The 20,106-nt window shown below is 38.5% G+C and overlaps 1 long non-coding RNA gene across 1 annotated transcript in view; it reads right to left on the reverse strand.

Annotated features, from left to right (window-relative positions):
• The window catches only part of LOC118687086 (uncharacterized), an 84,217-nt gene that overhangs the window by 22,789 nt on the left and 41,322 nt on the right, over window positions 1-20,106 (reverse strand). Inside the window, exon 3 of the long non-coding RNA XR_004980286.1 lies at window positions 3,150-3,252. This is a non-coding gene — a long non-coding RNA (uncharacterized LOC118687086). The remainder of the gene's footprint in view (window positions 1-3,149; window positions 3,253-20,106) is intronic.

Below are 20,106 nucleotides of genomic sequence, written 5' to 3' on the forward strand. Positions count from 1 at the left end.
GATGGAAATAATAACCAGTTAATATGTCTCATATCTTAAATTCTAGGCCTTCATTGAAGGCAAGCCTTCCAAAGGGCCACCTAAAATTTTATTCAGATTTTAACAAAATGAAGCAGGCAAAGACCAATCAGCTTGGAACTGAATGAAAACACACAACACCTAATGCAATGTAGATACTTTTGTGAAAAAAACTGTGTGTATGCATGTATGCACAGTATTATACCACATGAAAAAATACACATGAATTTACTAACTTCAGGCCAACAATTATGTTGCTATTTTTAAAGAAGGTGATAATGATAGGATTGCACCAGCAATCAAACAGTTGTTAAACTGGTGGAAGAAATGTTGGGAAACTCCTAGCTCCCCTTCAGAATATTCATGCTTAGTGTCCAGTACTTTGGACTCAAATGTCTAATTAGAGAAAAGTAGGTTTTAATCAAATCTAGCTGAGGACTATGTCTCTATTAAATATAGACACGTAAATATGTGTAAACTTATATAGATATGCATACCTACATAAATGCCACAGCAATAGAGAAAGCAAAAGCATAGGAGATAAATCTTTTGCTTCTCTCTGTGACTTAACAAGAGTAAGACATTTCAAAAGAATTTCATCCACGTTATCCTTTAGTTATCCCTCTTTAAAATAAGAAAGAACTTGCTTCTATCTCAAATGGAAGAACTTGGTGATAATTGCATTAATAGGACTGTTTGTTAAAGCTGACCTGCACTAGGAAATTGCCTCCTATTTCCAGTGGAAAGGAAAACTTCCAGCAATACTGTTAAGCTACAAAGAAGTAGCTCTACACTAAGTAGAGCAGTATTCTGAATGCTTATAGGATCTGGAGTGAGGGAGATCTAGGGACACTTTACAGATAATTTATTTTCATTCACTTTATGTTTTTTTCTATTCAAATATTAATCACAATAAATGTAATACACTGCACAAAGAATTGCATATAGACTTGTAGTACTGCTAGTTTTGACCTGACTACAATGTAAACACATCACTTCTCCAAAAACAGAAGATGAAATAAAGCCACTTCAGATTGTATCTGCCTTCCTGACCTAATTCGTTGGAGAAAGACCTCTTTTAAGCATTTTTTAAAGACTTTCTCTTTAACCTGCAACATAAGTTGCACACACATGCATCTCCTTTCAATGATATAATTTATTATTTGTGATGTAACAAGAGCATTCCTACACTTTTTCGATTTTAAAGTACCAATAATGGGAGAAAAAAAAAAAACTGTGCATCTTTTATATATGTCTTACCTTACAAATATATAAAGAGGGTGTAGTTCCCAATATGTGATGCTCCATGTTTTTGAAATTACAGCACTTAGCAATTTTTTTGGCATTAAATTAAAACCACTAACAAATTGCTAGTGGTAAAACATTGCATGAACATTGTTTCTTGCAAAATATTGGAAATAACTATTGTAGCATTACTCAACAGTTAGGCAACCTCTGTTTACTGTAAGTATTAGCTCCTTGAACAACGTGTCCTGCATACGTAAATTCATTCCCTTTGGAACCGAACTCCCAACTCCTAAGACTTGGACCAAAAAGGTAAAAATATATGAACAAGTCCTCTTGCTAACTGGTCTAATATCCATAGCTGGAGGAAACTGCTTACTTCAAATAAATAACTAAATAGAACATGGCTAAAGAAAACCATGATTATTTTTCAAACATTTCCCCGCAAACATTTCATTTAATGAAAGGAAGGATAAAGGATACATTTCATTTAATGAAAAGCATTATTTTGTTTTTCTTCTTGTATGTATACCTGAGAATCAAACTGTGTAGCAAACTCTCTTTGGAAAAATAACTAGAGCACTGTCCATCCTACAGCCCAGAATCCCTTATTGGTCAATAAAGTTCCTTTTTCAGCAAAAGAGGATTAACATGTTCTCTTATCTGTCTCTATGAGGGTAATAGGAAAAGAAGTGAAAAATTTTAAGAATTTACTCAATCATTGATAAGTTCAGCAACATGATGGAAAAGTATAAACTCATTAAGTTTATCTCCTTTTCCTCCACAGAGAGCTTGATCCAGAAAACTAAATATTGGCTTTTCTTGGAGGGCAGGATCAGAACTGATTGGTTTCATACTCTCTCTAGCATACTTCTAAAGTATTGTACTGTAAATGAAGACAGCCTTGATGTGTAACCTTAAGTCCAATTTCCTAGTTTTCCTCACACAGATTTTTTAGACTGACCTCCTTGGATTTTGTAAACACGGAATGGAAGAAGCCTTTTGGATTGAAGTGTTTCCAGTTCTAATCCATCCTTACAATGAAGCTAATATTGACTCTTGTCAGAGTTCCAAGAAGATTTCTAATTATCCTTTCACACTTTATTCCAAATATATATTGTAACAAATAAAGAAGAAGTGGTGCCTTTTTATCCGTGTCTTTTAGCTTTATTTTTTTTTTCTCTTTTAAGTCATCATCACATATAACTTACTGATTCTAAAAACATCAGTCTTAGAGGAGAGCTTGTTATTTAATCACTTCTACTGTGGTTGACAAGAAACATACAGAAAATTATTTTAGATCCTGCATTAATCCCAGAAGCTTAACAAAACTGGAATTTGGGAAGGAACACAACCATCTTCACTATACACTGAGAGGAAAGAATGTCACAACACATTTAGCACATACTATGCCAGCAGTAGTAAAGCAGAGATGGGAGTTAGCACCTGCTTAAGAGGAGAACAAGCATGCTAACACTGGGAGTCAGGGGAATTTCCCACTAAACTACAACATATAGAAAGTAGGTCACTTTTACTCTTTTGAGAATGATAAAAAGCAACAAAATTCTGAATTATATATGAACCATTACATTTAATTTTGTTCTTCTCCAGCAGCTCCCAGGAGTCTTGAAGACAGAAAAATCTGGATTTTATGACTCTGGCAATTATCTAAGTTAATGCCATAGAATTCTCCACAACCATTTTTATTACAGTTACAGATCTGTCAGCCTTTCTATTTCACTCCCCTTTACAATTCTTTCTGTACTGCTTGCTTCTGATTTAGTGCTTGCTATAAAAGTTTACTCCAGACATAACTTGGCACACAAACATCTTACAAACAGCCTTTACCTAAAATAAATCTTTACTATATCTGCAATTTAACTTACGTAGCTCTCTTGCCAGGTGCTGTTGGCAGGAAATAGGGCCAAGTTGAAATGTCTGAGATCTTCTTCAAGAAATGTGATTGGCTGAAGTGCCCCGCCCAGAAACCTGGGAAAACAAAATATCTTCCCTGAGTGACCCTAAAAGTCCATTATTTTCTATTCTGAAACATGGGGTCTATGCAAAACAAGTAAAATTTGATGTGGGGGAAAGGAGAACTGCAGTTTGACAGCACACAAAAAAAAAACCCCAGTGACATTTATAAATAGGAATAGCTAATCTCTCTGATAGTAGAGTTGAATTTGGGGGTCACATTTTATTGAATACAACGTAGTAGGCTAAATGTAAAAAGCTGGTTACAACACTTACATGGAAGAGAAAAAACACTGAAGGTCAGCACCCAACACAGAGGCCTAGTAAAAGAACCAACCACTGCAATTTTCCTTAGGGACTAAGTTCAAACTCGGGGCAATGAATGTTGTTCAGTTGAGTTCACCAAGGATGAGAAAGGGCAAAAATACAGGCACAGATAGAGCAGGCAGCAGGAAAGCCCCAGAGACAACTAGAAAGCATGTAGGATGATTTTGATAAAGAAATGAAGCAAGAAAGAGGGGCTTAGGGTAGACAATTATCTGAGGAGACTGTTAAAGCAATGAGCCTCTCATGTTTACTTCTGACATTCAGGGAACTGGAAGTTTGTAAATATAGACAGAATTGCAACAAAGAATGATTACATTTCATCATAAATTTGTAAAAAATATTGCCCTCAGATATCAGCTAATCAGAATGGGCTAAAAAGAGTGAAAAATACTCAAAATAGCTCAACAACCTTGCACCTGAATCCTACCTCTCCCAGTGCAAATATCTCTGTAACAGCCCCTCCACCTGCTGAGCACCGCATCACTGCCAGCACAGCACTGAAGTATAAAGGCATATTTTGGCAAGTCTATTCCCACTGGAAATGCCTCCCTGACCTCATGTTGAAACTGCTCCAAAATGAAGCCAGGGGAGAAGTCAGGGGCACTGGTGTAGCACGGTTAGCTCAGGCCCCTCCATCCCTGTCAGCCATCAGGCCTCACTCACACTTTATTCATTCTTTGCAGCCTTTAAAAATTAATAGCACCAAAGGCCTTAAATGTAGTCTTTCCCATCTGGGAACACTGGCTTGCCACAAGGCTTCAGTTCTGTTACAGTTCTCGCAATTTAAAGCCTTAAGAAATGTGTTGTTTTCTTATGTTACTACTCAGCATGTGGCATATGGAAGATGACAGCAGAGATCGATCTTGTGAGTTCCACAACAATATAGAAAACACAATTTACAAAGAGACAAAATAAGGGTGAGAAACAAAGGAAATCATCAACATGGAGTGATGCCAGGTATGGTGGATTTCCAAACAAAATCTGTGTCCAAGCAGTAAAACTGAACACCAGAACTAAGTCTCCCTGCAGAATTTATAATGGAAGGAGAAAAAAAAATCATTGGTATAACACTGAGGGGCTATAGTGGGGGGAAGATGATCAGGACAATCCTGCTGGAATAATGCCCCCAAATGCTGGAACAGATTATCAACATATTCAAGAAGCCCAGTAGAAAAAACAGCAGATACAAAAGTGTTTTGTTTTGCCTTTACCTGAATAAGTAATTGCAAAAAAAAATGTTTATACTGCAGAGTTCTCATTCTTGGCACTCACATTTAATCTCAGAAAGAATAGAAGCAAATAAATCCTACATTTTTAAAGCAACAGACCCAGTCTAAACATGCCACTCATTGAAAGAGCAACTGAAGTGATCAGTGAAAGAAATATAATGATAATGTATTGATACAGAACTAAGCAAACAGTATGGAGCATGCAGGTGCCATGTATTGTAGATGCCATCTAACACATATGCTCCACACTGCAATTTGACAGAAAAATTAATGGCTAACCTATAAACTGCAGTGACAGAAACAGAGGAAGCAGAAACGAGGTATCTCCATACACCACTGATATGCCAGGAAAAACAACCACAAGCATCTATTCTTGCTGCTTCTGAGACTATTTGGAAAGACTTCCACTGAAGGGAAAGCAATCTGCAACATCAGTTAGCAGATGCAGAGATTCTTTATGTACATTTATTACAGAAAAAGGCAGACAGACGCTCAGCTGCCATTTTTGCTCATATTATTAAGTCAGCAATAGATCTAAATCAAACTAGATGGCAGAGCCACCTTCACTTCAACTTCAGCCACATCATGAATTAGCAAAATCAGGTGCTGATGAGGTGTTATGAAAATGTTTCAAGACCAATAGGCCAAAATAAGCTGTTGATAAGAAGCCCATGAAACAAGTGATAATAATTCTTGGATTCAGTAGCAGATGACAAGATTGGATTTTATTTAAAAGGGACCATAATCCATTTGGATTCAGCAGCTGACACCAGGAAATGGATAAATACTTCACAACTGAGAACAGGCATGCCAAACATAATTCAGGAAGCACAGCTCTTGCCAGAGATAAATTCTGGTTCTGAGTATATACAATACAGCATGAGGTGTGCAGAAATGACTATGATCTTTGTAACAGAAGGAGACTGAACATTTCATCAACCCCAGGCTTCAAGTGGGAACAGATCAGAACAGACCTACACAATTTCACTGAGGAAACCGCATGGTCCAACTACACCACTGCAATTTCTCCAAGAAAGACCACCAGAAGGACACAGACAAAAAGTTTGATTTGGAAACTGAAAGCTGGCACAACTAGCAGACTGTTATCAAACTGCTAGTATGTCAAATCTTTTCCTGCTGTAGTCCTTAAACACCACATTTTAAAATTTTATTTGCAGCTATCATAGTCAGAAAGGTAACATTAAAAACTTTATGCATGTCCCCAAAAGAATGGACTTTCAGGCATCAACATGTACCACACAACTCACAATGAAGATACCTCTGAAATCTTAAACTTGTTCTGCCTTATTTAATTTGGTAATCTTTTAACACCTACTGTTTATTAATATGATGTTTATATTAAAAAATCCTCTTTCTTATACAAGCACTTTATTCTTCTCTTTGATCAGTACCTGTATAAGACAGGAAGCAGGAGCAACATAACTTTACTAAAGGTAGAAGAATATAGGAAAGGATCAGAATATGAAGCTCTGGTCCATTTTCCTCACATAACAGTCTGTGGCTGATGACCACCATATGAAATCATCCCATAATTCACTTACAGTTTAACTCCTACTCAAATATTACTTAAGTAGCACCCAATTATTATACCAGTCAAGCTCCACAAATGATATTGTATAATACAAGCAGACCAAATTGGCCAGATCACAAGCTGTGAAAGAAATTCCAGTTTTATCCCAATAGCCGCAGAGGTTTTATACAGAATATTTTCTTCTGAAGAATCTCAGTAGATCTTCAACTTAAACTATAATTTTGAATACCAAATGTGATGTTTGAAACCAAAAGTGATCTTTTTTATTTTGCTTCTCAATGCAACTCTAGCTAATATGCCAAAAGGAAGATAGGAGTTGTCCTTCCCTCAAGCCAACAAATACACTACCCAGGACAGTGCAAAATGAGGTGCAACACTTCTCTCCAAGCACATTCCACTGCCATTTTGCTTGTGAGTTCTTGGGTTCAAATGAGACTTCCTTTAAAGTAATATGGTGTATACTTCTGGCGATAGAGTTTCATTAGTTTCATGGATTGAAGAAGCCCATTAGCAGTTTAAAATTAGTAATAACAGTTCTGCTTTCCTTCAATCTGTTGAAAACTGTATAAAGGTCACATCACTGCTGATGCCCACATTTTTTCTGTTTTACACAACTGAGTAGATGAAGTGACTCATGACAGCCAAATTCTGAGATCAGGCCCTAAGCAATGATGACATCGGATGCTGCCAAAAGACATTTGATTCCTCTATTGTGAAATGCCAGCTTGGTACTGGGACATGGTGAGAAGCCAACTCTAGTTTAGAAAATTCTATAGTGAGCTATTGTTTGATATTAAATACAAGATCATCACTCCTGCTGCTGCTGCAAGTCACAGGGCATCCAAGGACATGTCTAACAATATTGCCACTTTCTACTGTGTTTGCAAAATACAGCAACAAAGCTTCCTGCACCCAGACTATAGAGAGTGTCTGTGAGAGAATGGAGAGAAGGACTTGATGGCGGGAGTACAAATTAAGAAGCTGAAGCTAATAAAGCTAATGAAAGCCTATAACCAGCAGTATACAGCATATTGCTTCAAAGGGGATCTCATCTCCCACAAAATTCTCTGCACCTGACATTTTGCAAACTCTTTTGATTTATTTATAAGCAACACAGTATTTCTATTAGGTTTTTTATGCAACTAAAAGGACCAAATATTCCTTCATGACTCTCTGATACTATTTTAAATGCCTAAACAGAACTATTGCTGATTTCCACCAGGGAGGGTCCTGTCCTAAAGCATGAGTGATGGTACTGTGGTAAATTTACTATAATCACAGAAAAAGCAGAAAAAGAAATCTGAGAGAGCAGCTCCTTAAACCTGAGTAGTCTTGCTTGTGGGCTTGCTTGATTGGCAACTGTGAAATTTATTTTGCAAGACAGCTCATGATATGTAACATATATTATGCTTTTAATTAACTAATTTTCTATTTTCAGTTTTGACTTTGGAACAGAGGACAGTTACCCAAAAGGAAAAAAATACACAATTTATTTGATTCCAAATAAAGTGATATGAAAAGGTTCTCAGAGTGCAGAGTGCCAAATTAATCTTACTAAAGCAATTGTATTGTCCTTTTAAACATATAGAAATATGACAAGCGTAGCAAGTGTTATGCACTGATAATGGCAGTATTTGAAAATTCAAATAACACCTATGCATAATCAGATACACTGAATATTTGGTTCTTTTTTTACAAGATTAATTCATAAAGACCCTCCCTTATTTTATTTTACCAGATCAAGCTTCCAATTTACCCAGCAGCCATTCCTGATGGTGTCTAAGACAGATCCCAGGAAAGAATGTGAGAACAGTGTAATATACAGCACTAATTCCCCAGAATATTTTTCAGCCTCCTGGGATTTGTGGCTGATGCAGCAACTAACCAGATGTAGCAATTCTATCTTTAATAGTCCTTAATGGTTTCTTCTTGGACTTTTCAAGTTCTTTTTCACTGTCCACAGCATCTTGTTGCAAGAATCTTGACAGCTTAAAAATGCGATTTGAGGCAAAAGTACGTCTTTTTCCTATTAAAAAAATTGACACTTCCTGGTTTCACTTTACATATACTACTCCTTTCTATAACTCTTCACAGTAAAATTATGTTACATATTCACTTCTGTGCCTACAAAGCTAATGGAACAGATCCTCATAGAAGCTGTGCTAAGGCAGATGGAGAACAAGTGTTGGTGGCCTTCTACAATGGCATGACCACTTCAGTGGACAAGGGAAGGGCTACAGATGCCATCTATTTCTGTAAGGCCCTGGACATGGTCCCCCAAAAAGAAACTTATCTCAAAACTGGGAGGGATGGATTTGATGGATGTCCTGTTTGGTAGATGAGGAATTGGTTGGGAAGTCACATCCAGAGGGTGGTCGTTGACAGCTCAGTGGTATAATGGATGTTCAATGCCCAAATGGAGATCAGTGACACACAATGTCCCTCAGAGGTTTGTACTGGGAAAAGAACTGTTTGATATCTTCACCAAAGACAGAAACAGTGGAACTGAGTTCACCCTAAGAAAATTTACAGACACCACCAAGCTGTATAATGCAGTTGACATGCCTGAGGGATGGAATGCCATGCAGAGGGGCCTGGACAAACTTGAAAAGGGGGCCTTTGCCAAGCTCATAAACCTCAAAAAGGTCAAGTGCTGGTGCTGCACCAGGGTCCAGGCAACTCTGGTGTCAGAGTTGGGGATGAACAGATGGAGAGCAGCTCTGCTGAGAAGGCTTTGGGGTGCTGGTGGATGAGAGGCTGGACATGACCCAGCCAGGGGCACTGGCAGCCCAGAAACAACCTGTGTGTGGGGCTGCATCCCCAGCACCGTGGGCAGCAGGGCAGGGAGGGAGGGGATTCTGCCCCTCTGCTCAGGTGAGACCCCACCTGGAACACCACATCCAGCGGTGTGGTCCTCAGCACAGGAAGGACATGGAGCTGTTGGAGCAAGTCCAGAGGAGGGTCACAAAGATGATTAGAGGGACGGAGAACCTCTGCAATGAAAGGCTGAGAGACTGGAGTTTTTCAGCCTGTAAAAGAGAAGGCTTTGGAGGACTTATTGCAGTCTTTCAGTACTTAAAGATGATTTACAAGAAAGATGGAGACAAACATCTTAGTAGGGCTTGTTGAACTTAGGACAAAGGTGATTGTTTTTTAACTTAAAGAGGGTAGATTTACAGAACATACAAGGAAGAAATTTTTTACAATGAGGATGGTGAAACACTGGAACAACTTTCCCATTCAAGGTCAGGTTGGATGTGTCTCTGAGCAATCTGATCTAGTTAAAGGCCCCTGCCCATTGCAGGGAGTTTGAACAGGATGATCTTTAATGGTCACTTTCAATCAAAACTATTCTATGATTCTATCATTCCATTTAGAATAACTTAGTATTGTCAGCAAACTAAGATACCTCACAAATTTCTCCTACTCATTTCTAGACCATTTATTAATATTGGGAACAATGCAGGCCCCAGGACAAATCCCATGGATACTTCACTGGTAACCTCCTTTTGCTATGAAAACTGACCATTGATTGCTGACTTCTGTCTCTTTCCTTTATCCTCTGACTTAGGTTCTTTAAAAGATATAACCTAATAGGTTAAATAAACCATTATTCCTTTATCTACAAGCTTATTGACTTCTCTGAAGAATGCTACTACATTAGTGAGGCATGACCTAAAAAATCCATATTGACTTTTTGCCAATACACAATATTAATTCCTGTTCACTGGTCCTTCAAAGCAGTTATTTACAGTAATCCACCTTCCAAGCTTCTCTAGAACCCTTGGGTGAACATCATCTATTGCTGTTCATTATTAACAATTTCTTCTGTAAGCACTTCTACAGAAATATGGAGTTTAATAACTTCTTGGAAACAATGTGCATTTGAGTTTCCCACTCCTTACACATTCACGAGGTTATGGTTATAGCCAGGTAACCAACAGCTAGAGTGAAACCCAGCAGAAATTTATGGCATGTGGAGAAATGAATATTATCACTTGAGAACATAAAGAATCCAACAGGACCTTGACTTCTTCAAGACTTATTTTCTACACTCAAAACTTAAATTAATTCTAACCTAACCTGAAAAGCAACTGTAGAACTAATCCCTGCAAGAATCTCTAAACACGAAACATCAGCTATTGATATAACTTGTCATCCTAACTTTCCAGGTCAAACCTTTTCCTTCCCAGATATGATATAAACCCCAAACATAATCCCACTTATTATATGGGCAGGAAACTAGTTCTTGCAGCTAAAGAGCATTACAGAGAGTAACTGTATAGTCACCAATAGTCTCCCCAAATAACCCTTCCCACTCCAGTGAACAGGGTATTCTGTAAGGAATAACAGCATTCCCCCTTCATGATGCTAACCTGCATTCCTACCACTGAAGCCATTCCAGACCCAGTGACAAGCTAGGGTCAATGGCAATTTCTTCTTAAATCCTGCTTTTAAGACAAAAAAAAAAAAATAAATAAATAAAACTGAGTGAACATTTCATTAAGAAAAATTGAGATTCATTAGAAAACAACATTCTTTATAATCTTTGTTGATCCTAAACAGTGAGCTTGGCAGAAGAGGAAGATTCCCTCTTTTAGGTCATAATGCCACCCTAAACCTAAGCCTAATTTTCTTTTTATTTTCTTTTTATTATTATTAATATTTTTAAAGAGACCACTTTGTATAGTAAATCCAATTATAAGGCATTTGTTCCCAATTATGCACACTTTCATCCTATCTCTGCCAGCCTTGCAAAATGCAAGAATAAAAAGGCTTTCTACCTTTTTTTCTGGAAACCTGATTCCAGTCCTAGCCCTAAAATTATCATGTACTGTAGAGAGAGGAAGAATCTGTACTGGAATACCTAATATGAAGCATATGCTCCTGCCTACGCCATAGTACTCTCTCTGACATGTTTTTTTCCAGTTCCCCAGCCTTATCCCAAGCCTTCCTTAAATGGAAGATGTGTCCAGGAATACTGAAAATAAAATATTTGCTTATGACTACACTAGCTTCCTTCTGAACTCTTCCAAATCCAGCAGAAATCAGACTTGGTACAACCTTCCTTTCTGATACCTTATCTTTCCCCAGTTCCTAACCAAAAAATTAAAGATATTCACCCCCAGTGATATCAACACTCTTATTCCTGCCAGTCATGTGGATCTGACACAAAAATAGGTTCTCAAGCCTTCTCCCTTTTTGTTTTTTAATTTCAAATCTAACTATAGGTTACCTATATCTATACCAGGAGCCTTCTGGAACAACTGAACATATCCATTTCCTTTTTAATTCTTGATGGCTACACAAGTATCTCATCATAAGATGACCTTTTGAAAATTTATTTTAAATTTAAATCCAAACCTAATGTTAGAAAATTATTAATCCAGAATAAAGTTCAAGAACTGGTGAATTAAACCACAGTGGTATTAAAAGGACTCCTTCAAAAGATCAAAAAACAGTTACAGAACAGTAACTGTTCTGTAAGGCAGAACTGTTCTATAAGGCAGTGGGTCAGGTAAAACTCTTATTATAAGTACATTTTTGGAAGTTTATAGCTGAACTTAGTGAAAGAGTGCTTAGCACTGAACAAGGAATAAATAATGCTTGCCCCATGAAACTCAGCATCTAAAAGAGAGCCTTGAAGAGGACAGGATGCTATAGAAGGCTTAGAAGGCGACACTAAGAATGAGATTTCATTGCAGGTATGCCTGAGCCATCCAATTAAATAAATTTTAAGAGTAAAGAGATTATCTAACTGATATTGCTAAGTATTTATATGTTTTAAAAAGACACAAGTTTAAATGAGATAGCAGCATCTGGTATATCAAATTCAGAGGTTAGTTTGCACTTGGAGCACTTGGTAGGCAATCCAAAGATGGGAATGAGAGATAGAGTGGGATGTGAGAACCCCTGTGTATCATCTGTGCTTTTGCTCATTAGATGGAAAAAAGGTACATTATATTCAGCAACATATTTGTGGTTCTGGCACACATTCAACCAGATTCAGCTGTTGCCACATCACTCTGCATTATACAACCCACAGGGATGACAGAAACCACTGACAAGGTGGATGCAAAAGACTGGACAGTTTTTTACTTTGGCGGGTTAATACCAGCTAACTATCTCCAATGCATCTGTCATTCCAGAAATATCTGTTTTTAAAGGGATCTAAAAGAGCATTAAAGACTGCACTACAAATTGTCTGCAGGCAAAACTGCAAGTGAAATTTTGGACATTTTATGTAAAACCATGGCTACCAAGATTCCATTGCTCCAAGATAACCTCGGTGATAATTTAAAGTGTGGATTAATTACAGACAAATACATCTACAGCTAATGTTATCTTTGAATCAGCCTCTTTCTCTGTAGAATTGACATTTTTCTCAGGAGGTGCACATGTTTTATTACACATACAATAATTTATAATACTAGAAAGAAAGTAAAGCCAGATTCAACTGGAAAGACAAAAATCCATCCAAACCGCTTTCACTGGATTACTAAGCATTCCCTGCAAGGAAAGCTTCCATGGTCTTGTCAGGAGTGGAAGCAATTTACCACTGAATCCAGCCCTTAGGTATCTGCACAGAACTTCAGATTTCAGAAGTGAGCTCTATGACTTTCTTTTACAGGTTAAAAATACTTGTTAAAGTCATCTAAACTGTTGCTAAGAGAAATGACACATTTGGCAAGGATATGTGAGTGATAGCTGGAGATTCTTGAAAATAAAGTAGATTTGGCTTCCAGGTTGTTTTTTTTAACTTACTTCAGAATCGTTAGTAATAGTTACCAATAAAATTCAAATCATTATATAACCCAAGTTCAGTATACATTCACCAGAGGACTTCTGTGTCTTCCTCAGAATCTTCCTATGAAGCCACATCAGCTGAGACAAAAATACAGACAAAAATTTAGATGGAAATTTAAAAACCTTTGCACAAATGTAAAATAAACACATCCCATGTCATACATGGGTTTAAGTACAGATTTCCTCTTGCAATAGGGAACACTGAGCCAAACTCAGCTCTTCACAGCTCTCTGCACCAGTGTACCTTGGGTGTTTGCCATTCAGATTGCTCTTAACATACACTGGAATAGGTGTGCTGGGATTTAGACCTTATCAGGCTAAATTGGTGTAAGAACGTGACTAGGAACCAATTTCACAGGTTATGCATATCTATGAAATCCTTAAGGAAATAAGAAGTTTGATTTTTTTTTTCCACATTGTTTGGAAGAGAAATGTGATGTTACTCTGTGTACTAAATGGTAAATGGTACTATAGAAATATGGAGGCAATGACTTAATAGAAATTAAATTGTTACTTCAAAACTGTAAGTGAAGTTCTAAACCACTCCTTTTCTAGAAGTACATAACTATTCCCGCTGGCTTCCCTTGGGTTTCCTTGATGGTTTATGAGCTCCCTGTTGGACTATATAATGATCATGTACAATATTCTGAAGCTCAAGAACAGTCCTGTAACTGGGTTTCTAGCACTAACATCTCAGACTTTCCTTTGCATTCTTAAGTGTTATATATTTCTTAATATAAGGAAAAAAAAAAAAAGCCTTGATCTTGTTCTGTAAACACTGTTGTCAGTCCAAAACAGCTCCAAAATCTTTAATAGAAAGAGAGGAGTATTGCTTGGGATTTTCATGCAATCAGATGCCAAACTTCTTTAAGAACCTTTGCATTAGTTGTAGCCATGACCTCAGCTAACCCAAAGAAAGCCACAGGCATGTCTCCTTTCCCTATTGGCAGCTACTTTAATTGGCAGGTTCACAATGAGGACTTTTGTTTGCATCCTAAACATGCACAGCACGATTAAAATGTTTAATACTTTCATCCTCAAAGTGCAGCAATCAATATGTTGGGTTTTTAACAGGCCAAGTCATTACACATTTAAATAGCATCATTCAAGCCCTTAAGGAACTTGTTTTACAAGGACTCAAAAGGTTCCCTATTGAAAATTATATGGATTTAGCTCAGTTTAAAAATAGACATTTTGTTTGTTTTCCATTCAGTTGCTCTACTATTTGATGCTCTTTTCTTGCACATGTAGTCTCTGAGTATTTTACTACCCCCTGCTGTATGGAAAGAAAACTGTATGATAGATGTGGCCTGCGCTAATAACACCTCTTGAGGGCTCCCCATCAGCTGGAACACCAAGGGGATGCATTCAGAGTGGCTGGAGATACAGGGCTCTGTGTGGGTCATCACATGAAGTTCCTAGTGGCTGTGGTGTGGGTAACAGAGAACAAAGTTTTCTTGACAGCTCCAAGGTTGTAGACTGCTAGAGGAGCACGGCAGTTTCTGGGTTTCTGTAGTGCATATCCTCATGTTTCCCAAGCAACTAAAAGTGCTTTGCGAAGCAATGAGTCAGATGCTGGTTGTACAGTAACCACACACAGGGATTTATGTTTTCAGGAACTATGTGTCCAAGAGCAGGATATTCTTATATAGGTCTCTGGCACTAAACCTGTTGGGCAGCCACTGAATTAGACGGAACACCTCTAAAGCTGTGTGAGCAACATTTGGTGTACTACTGTGTACCAGCACAACCCACATAATATTCACTCACTTCAGCTGCTATATTACATGAAGAAACTCTCCACTTTCAACCCAGATGAACTGCCTCCCTTGGTAAAGGGTATAACATTAGATTGCCTTCCACACTTGCACAAGAAAATACACATTGCACATGCAGTTTGTAGGTAAAAAAAAGTGCACACTCAAATTTTGCTCACCCATCATGAGGAGCCAAAGAACATTTCTCCTCCATTTTCTTCAAGAAGCAATTTGCCAGAAAATCTCCTTTTTTTTCTAAGATCAGTTCCCCGTGCAGAAGAAAAGGGGTTTTTGCTCATTGGCATTTCTTCTCCCACTACAGTTCACACTGGGTTAACCTCAAGTTAACAGAGGGTAAATTTGTTTCAGATTGAGAATCCCCTGATATCAAGGCTGGTTGGTGGCTGGTTCACAATTACCCTGTCCCATCTGCCTTGCTAAGCAGTAAGGTGGTCTGTTCCTGGACTCCTCAGCTCTTTGTCCTAGCCATGCTGCCTGGGAGGTAGGCCTGGCTTTTTCAGTGTTTCCAAATCCACTGAGACTTTCCAAGATCAGATTTAGGGATTTTTAACACATGCCTTACTGAAAACATCACATACTTGTATTCTTTTCTGATTTTGGATGCACATTATCATTATTAGAAATTACAAAATTGCCTATGAAAGAGGAAGCACATTTCTCACACTACTATTTGTCATTGACTACAAGGGTGGCTTGCACAACTTGGCTGGTAGCCTTGAGAATAATACATTAGGAATATTTTTTCCATATTAAACTGCAGCACCCTAAAAAACTGGCTTTTTAAAGGTAATAGAGGTTGGACTGTAACCTAGCATCAGGCTGGAATCATGGTAATTTAATATATGTATTCCCCAGCAGCGGAACAAGTCCCAAATGGGAACTCCCAGAGTTTCAATTCAATGAAATGAGGAAATTACCCGCTCCAAAACTTTTGCTCCACCAGTCCTTTCCTGGTCTGTGTCAAAACTGATGCAAATCTTGTGATAGTCAAAAAGTCTGCCAGGCCTTCAGTGCTGTTTACAGTCAAACATTGCCTGCACAGGAGACAGAGAGCAGCTTGGCACTGCCTGTTTATCCCCACCACCTCTGACAACAGGCTTAGGCAGAAACAGAAAGCAGCCCCTTACAATCACTGGTTCCTTTGGGTGAGCCGGGACCTTAGTCCATAAATCCTTTCTGTTGCCTTGGCACAGTGACACTGTCTCTGTGTAAGCCACCACTGTACCACCCTCCCTTCAGGGCAAGCCATTTGCAAAGGGCATGCAGCAATTCATGCGCAGCTTCCACCACTGCAGCAAAATGAGCTCAGCAGGTAGACACAGACACCAGCCCAAATCTCCTTCCAGTCCCTAAAACAGAACTGATAATCCTTGTACCTTGGGTCCCCTGATGACATTCAGCACTGAATGATGCCAGTGGATGATACATGTGCAACAGGCAGGGGGTATATAACATATGCTGTGGAAGAGATGGATTAGCCAGACAGTTTCACACAGCCAACTCTTTGCAAATCCAGTCATGTCCAGCACAACTGATTTCTCTAAATTCCTATTAACAATTCTTTTAAGAAATAATTCATTTAACTGTATTTTGCTGTGATGTCAAATACTTTATTTGATGATTTTTTTTTTTAAATTTAGTATTTTTCAGACTGTTCAGCTAGCCCAAATAATAAAAATGCCTTATTCTGTCTTCATTTAATTCACTTCCCATTTCAGGAAAAAAAAAAAAATCAAGACTAAACATCTACCAAATGTTATTCCTCTTCAACTGAATGTGACGGATGGTCTGACGATCACATAAAAATTAAACAAAAAGTGCATTGTTCCCTTCCAGATTTTTCAGCTGGTGTAAATCAACATAGTTTCACTGATGCCAAGTTGCAGAGATGTACATCAATTGAGAATCTTGCCCTTCATCTTCAGAGAGAGAGATTTCACCTACAGTTTAGTTTCTCTGTCTTTCTAGGCTTAGGAAAACCACAACCTATTTCCTTTCATGCTCTGCATATCACCATAAATAATCAGTTTTGGTTTAAGTTCATTACTTCTCTTAACCTCAGAAGAGGTATTGTGGAGAAGGCACAGAACAGATGTAACTGGTCAGCCACTCTGTCCAAGACTGTCTGGCTAAGATCCATGTATTGTAATTACTCAGTGTTGCAGTTCCGACCTGTGAAATACATCTTTAGCAAAGATAAATATGGACAGGCTTTGCTCACCCCTGGCTGTCCATTGATCAGGTCCCATGGTACCATCAAATCTATAAAAAACTTAGTATCAAAATTAAATAATTCTTATTTAATCTGAAATGAAGTCTTGAAGGTACTATTATTTCCCATTCAGTTTGATCCTTCTAGCTCCCTTGTTCACTCTCCCTGAAAACAGAGGAGCCCAGCTACAGCAGGGACCAGGTATCCTCTTCTGACCACTGGGAAGTTGCAAGCATGAGAGGAAAGGAGCCTTTAAAAAGTACAGCTCTAGGATTCTCAGGCTTCCAAAGCCCCTTGCTCAAGGTGCCTCATGCCCAGGCAGAAATGTAACTGCAGACTCAGAAACACATCTGCAGCACCATTCCACTTCTCCAAAGGAGCTGGAGAGACCCAGCCCTTGAACAATCCCTGAAATGCTGCTCCAGACTTTTTCCCCTCACTGGCTGTAGCACCATTGGTTGCTTGTCTTCCCTCAACCTTCCCTGCCTCCATCCCCATGATCCTTTTCTCTTTCCCATTTTCAACCGCAGTCCCTCCCAAACCAGACTAATGAAAGTTTTGTTTTCATTATATAAGCCCAGTTCATAATCAAATACATTTTAAAAAATAACAAAAACTGGGGAACTGACAAGACATGTGTCTACCATCACCCCATATCCAAACACTGAGGTTTGAGCTTGGCTCAGACATCTCTGAAAATGCCAAATGTGGATTTCCACAAACACAGGGAAATGGATCCACAGCTGATGTAAACAGAATAAAGGTGCTTTGCCTAAAGTTGCCTAGCAAACACACAGAGTAAACCATAGAGGAGAAGGAAGTTGCAGACTTCAGCCTGACAAACTCTTACATACCTGTTTAACATTAAGCAAGAGTTCCACCTTCAAATGGGACACTCACAAGGCTAAAGGTAAGTAGTTGCCTAAGAACTTGAAGAACAGAAGTCTCAGTCCTGTAGGGTTTTTCATGCTGAAAACTAACCCACATGTAGACCTTAGATATTCCTGTAATAATTCAAATCAGGCAACACCAGACAAACTTCTTTTTTTTGTTTTAATTGGTTTTGAGGGTAACATTAAAAACACATTAGCTCCCCTGTAATAGAATTCAACTAATTTGCTTAAGTTTACCAGTGCAAGTGAAAACAGAACAGAACTCAAGGGATCATTCAGGATAAATTACCGAGGGAAAAAATGCAAAATTTAGGATTTCTCACAGAGTTTTAATGGAGGATCAGATTTACATGGCAAGCACTCAATCTGGCTGCAGGGTGTCTGGCCACATACAAAACAAATGCCAAGTCACCTCTTGTCCCAAGGATCTGACAAATTTGGACAACAAAGCACACTGGCAGCCCCCTGGAAGCTTTCAGATGTTTTAATGCCATTGGGATGTAGCATCCAGTGTAGACATTATTAGAAGCACAGCAGTTGCACTCCCACCTCCAGGGTGTCCAGCATATGCTGGGTTCTGGCATTGCTCATGGCAAGTAAGTTGGTGAGTTCGCAACTAGCCAGGTCATGTCGTCACTGCAGCAGAAAACTCAACTATGGGCATGTCAGAATGAGAAAAGTCAATACAAAGGAAATGTGGGGATGGGATGGGATGGGATGGGATGGGATGGGATGGGATGGGATGGGATGGGATGGGATGGGATGGGATGGGGGGGAAAAATGAATGGAGAAATAAGGAACATAATTTATGGAGAAGATGTTTAAAACATCAGCTTTCCCTGATGTTTTTCCCTTTCCCTGAAGACTACAATTCTCTTTGTGTTTGGGGTGTTACTCTTGGTTTTCTGTTTGCACTGTTTATGGTTTTTTTATATTGCTACATCTAACTTTGCTTCCAGTACACTCTTCTATATGGTAATAAAATGCTTCGGCATTGTCCATTGCTGAAAATTATTTTATGGAAGAAGGAGACAGCACGAAGTACAATTCCTATCACACAATAAGGAAAATTTTCCCAAAGGGTCTCTGTTCATGATAATATACTATCGGAAAGAAAAGACTACAAACAAGCAGTATAATAAATAGCATGTGCAAAATGTACAGTATTGTAAATACACTACAGGGACTACTTACAGAGTATCTTCCACTCCATAAGCATCATCAACCATCTTCTGTGGTTTGGCACATCAAATAGTTGCTATGTACTGTACCATTTTAAAAGCATTGCAAATCCTTGTCTGGACACCAAGCAGATGCTGTCCATTACATTGTCAATTGTTGCCTTGCATATTCAATTTCTGAGCTCACCTCCCTCCACAGTTAAATGTGTAGGAACACCAATAAAATACATTATGTTTATTTCCAGTGACATATATTGTTAAATGGGTCTGTCATGCTGACAAAGGAATTCTCGTTAAGGGGAAGTCTCAAAGCAAATCCACCCTATTAGGAGACAATGACTTCAAAATTATATTTCAGAATCAATTCTGTTATTTTGTTAAAGAACTGGTTTACAAGTTGGGTAAGGTCCATTATCTGAGGAGCAACATAGGACTTTCTGTACTGCTGTGGATGGACAGACATACAAGTGAATCTTATGCATTCCTTACACACTACACACTAATTAATAAATGTGTCACTAATGTAGATACATACTCAGATAGAGCCATCTGCACACATAAGGTAAGGGAAGAGAGAGAAGAAATTGCAAGCAGGCAATCTGGGACATTTACCCTTGCAAGAGGCTTGACTGGGCCAGAAGATCATATTCTGGAGCAGCTCCCAATACTAAAGATGCGTCAGTCCATCCTCTCCTATCAGGCTGGACAACCTCCAAGGGTTTTCTCACTCCTGCCTGCCTTGGGCACATCAAAAAAATCATCACAGTAACACACGTTGCAGATTGTAATATCATGCAGATTCCAGCAGAGAGAAGAGGGAGTGCCAGCTTATTGAATACAACTTAGATATCAGGAGGTATCCATCATAAGTAGGAACCAAATTCTGGGAT

This window comes from Molothrus ater, chromosome 6, assembly GCF_012460135.2.
Source record: "Molothrus ater isolate BHLD 08-10-18 breed brown headed cowbird chromosome 6, BPBGC_Mater_1.1, whole genome shotgun sequence".
NCBI classification, from domain to species: domain Eukaryota; kingdom Metazoa; phylum Chordata; class Aves; order Passeriformes; family Icteridae; genus Molothrus; species Molothrus ater.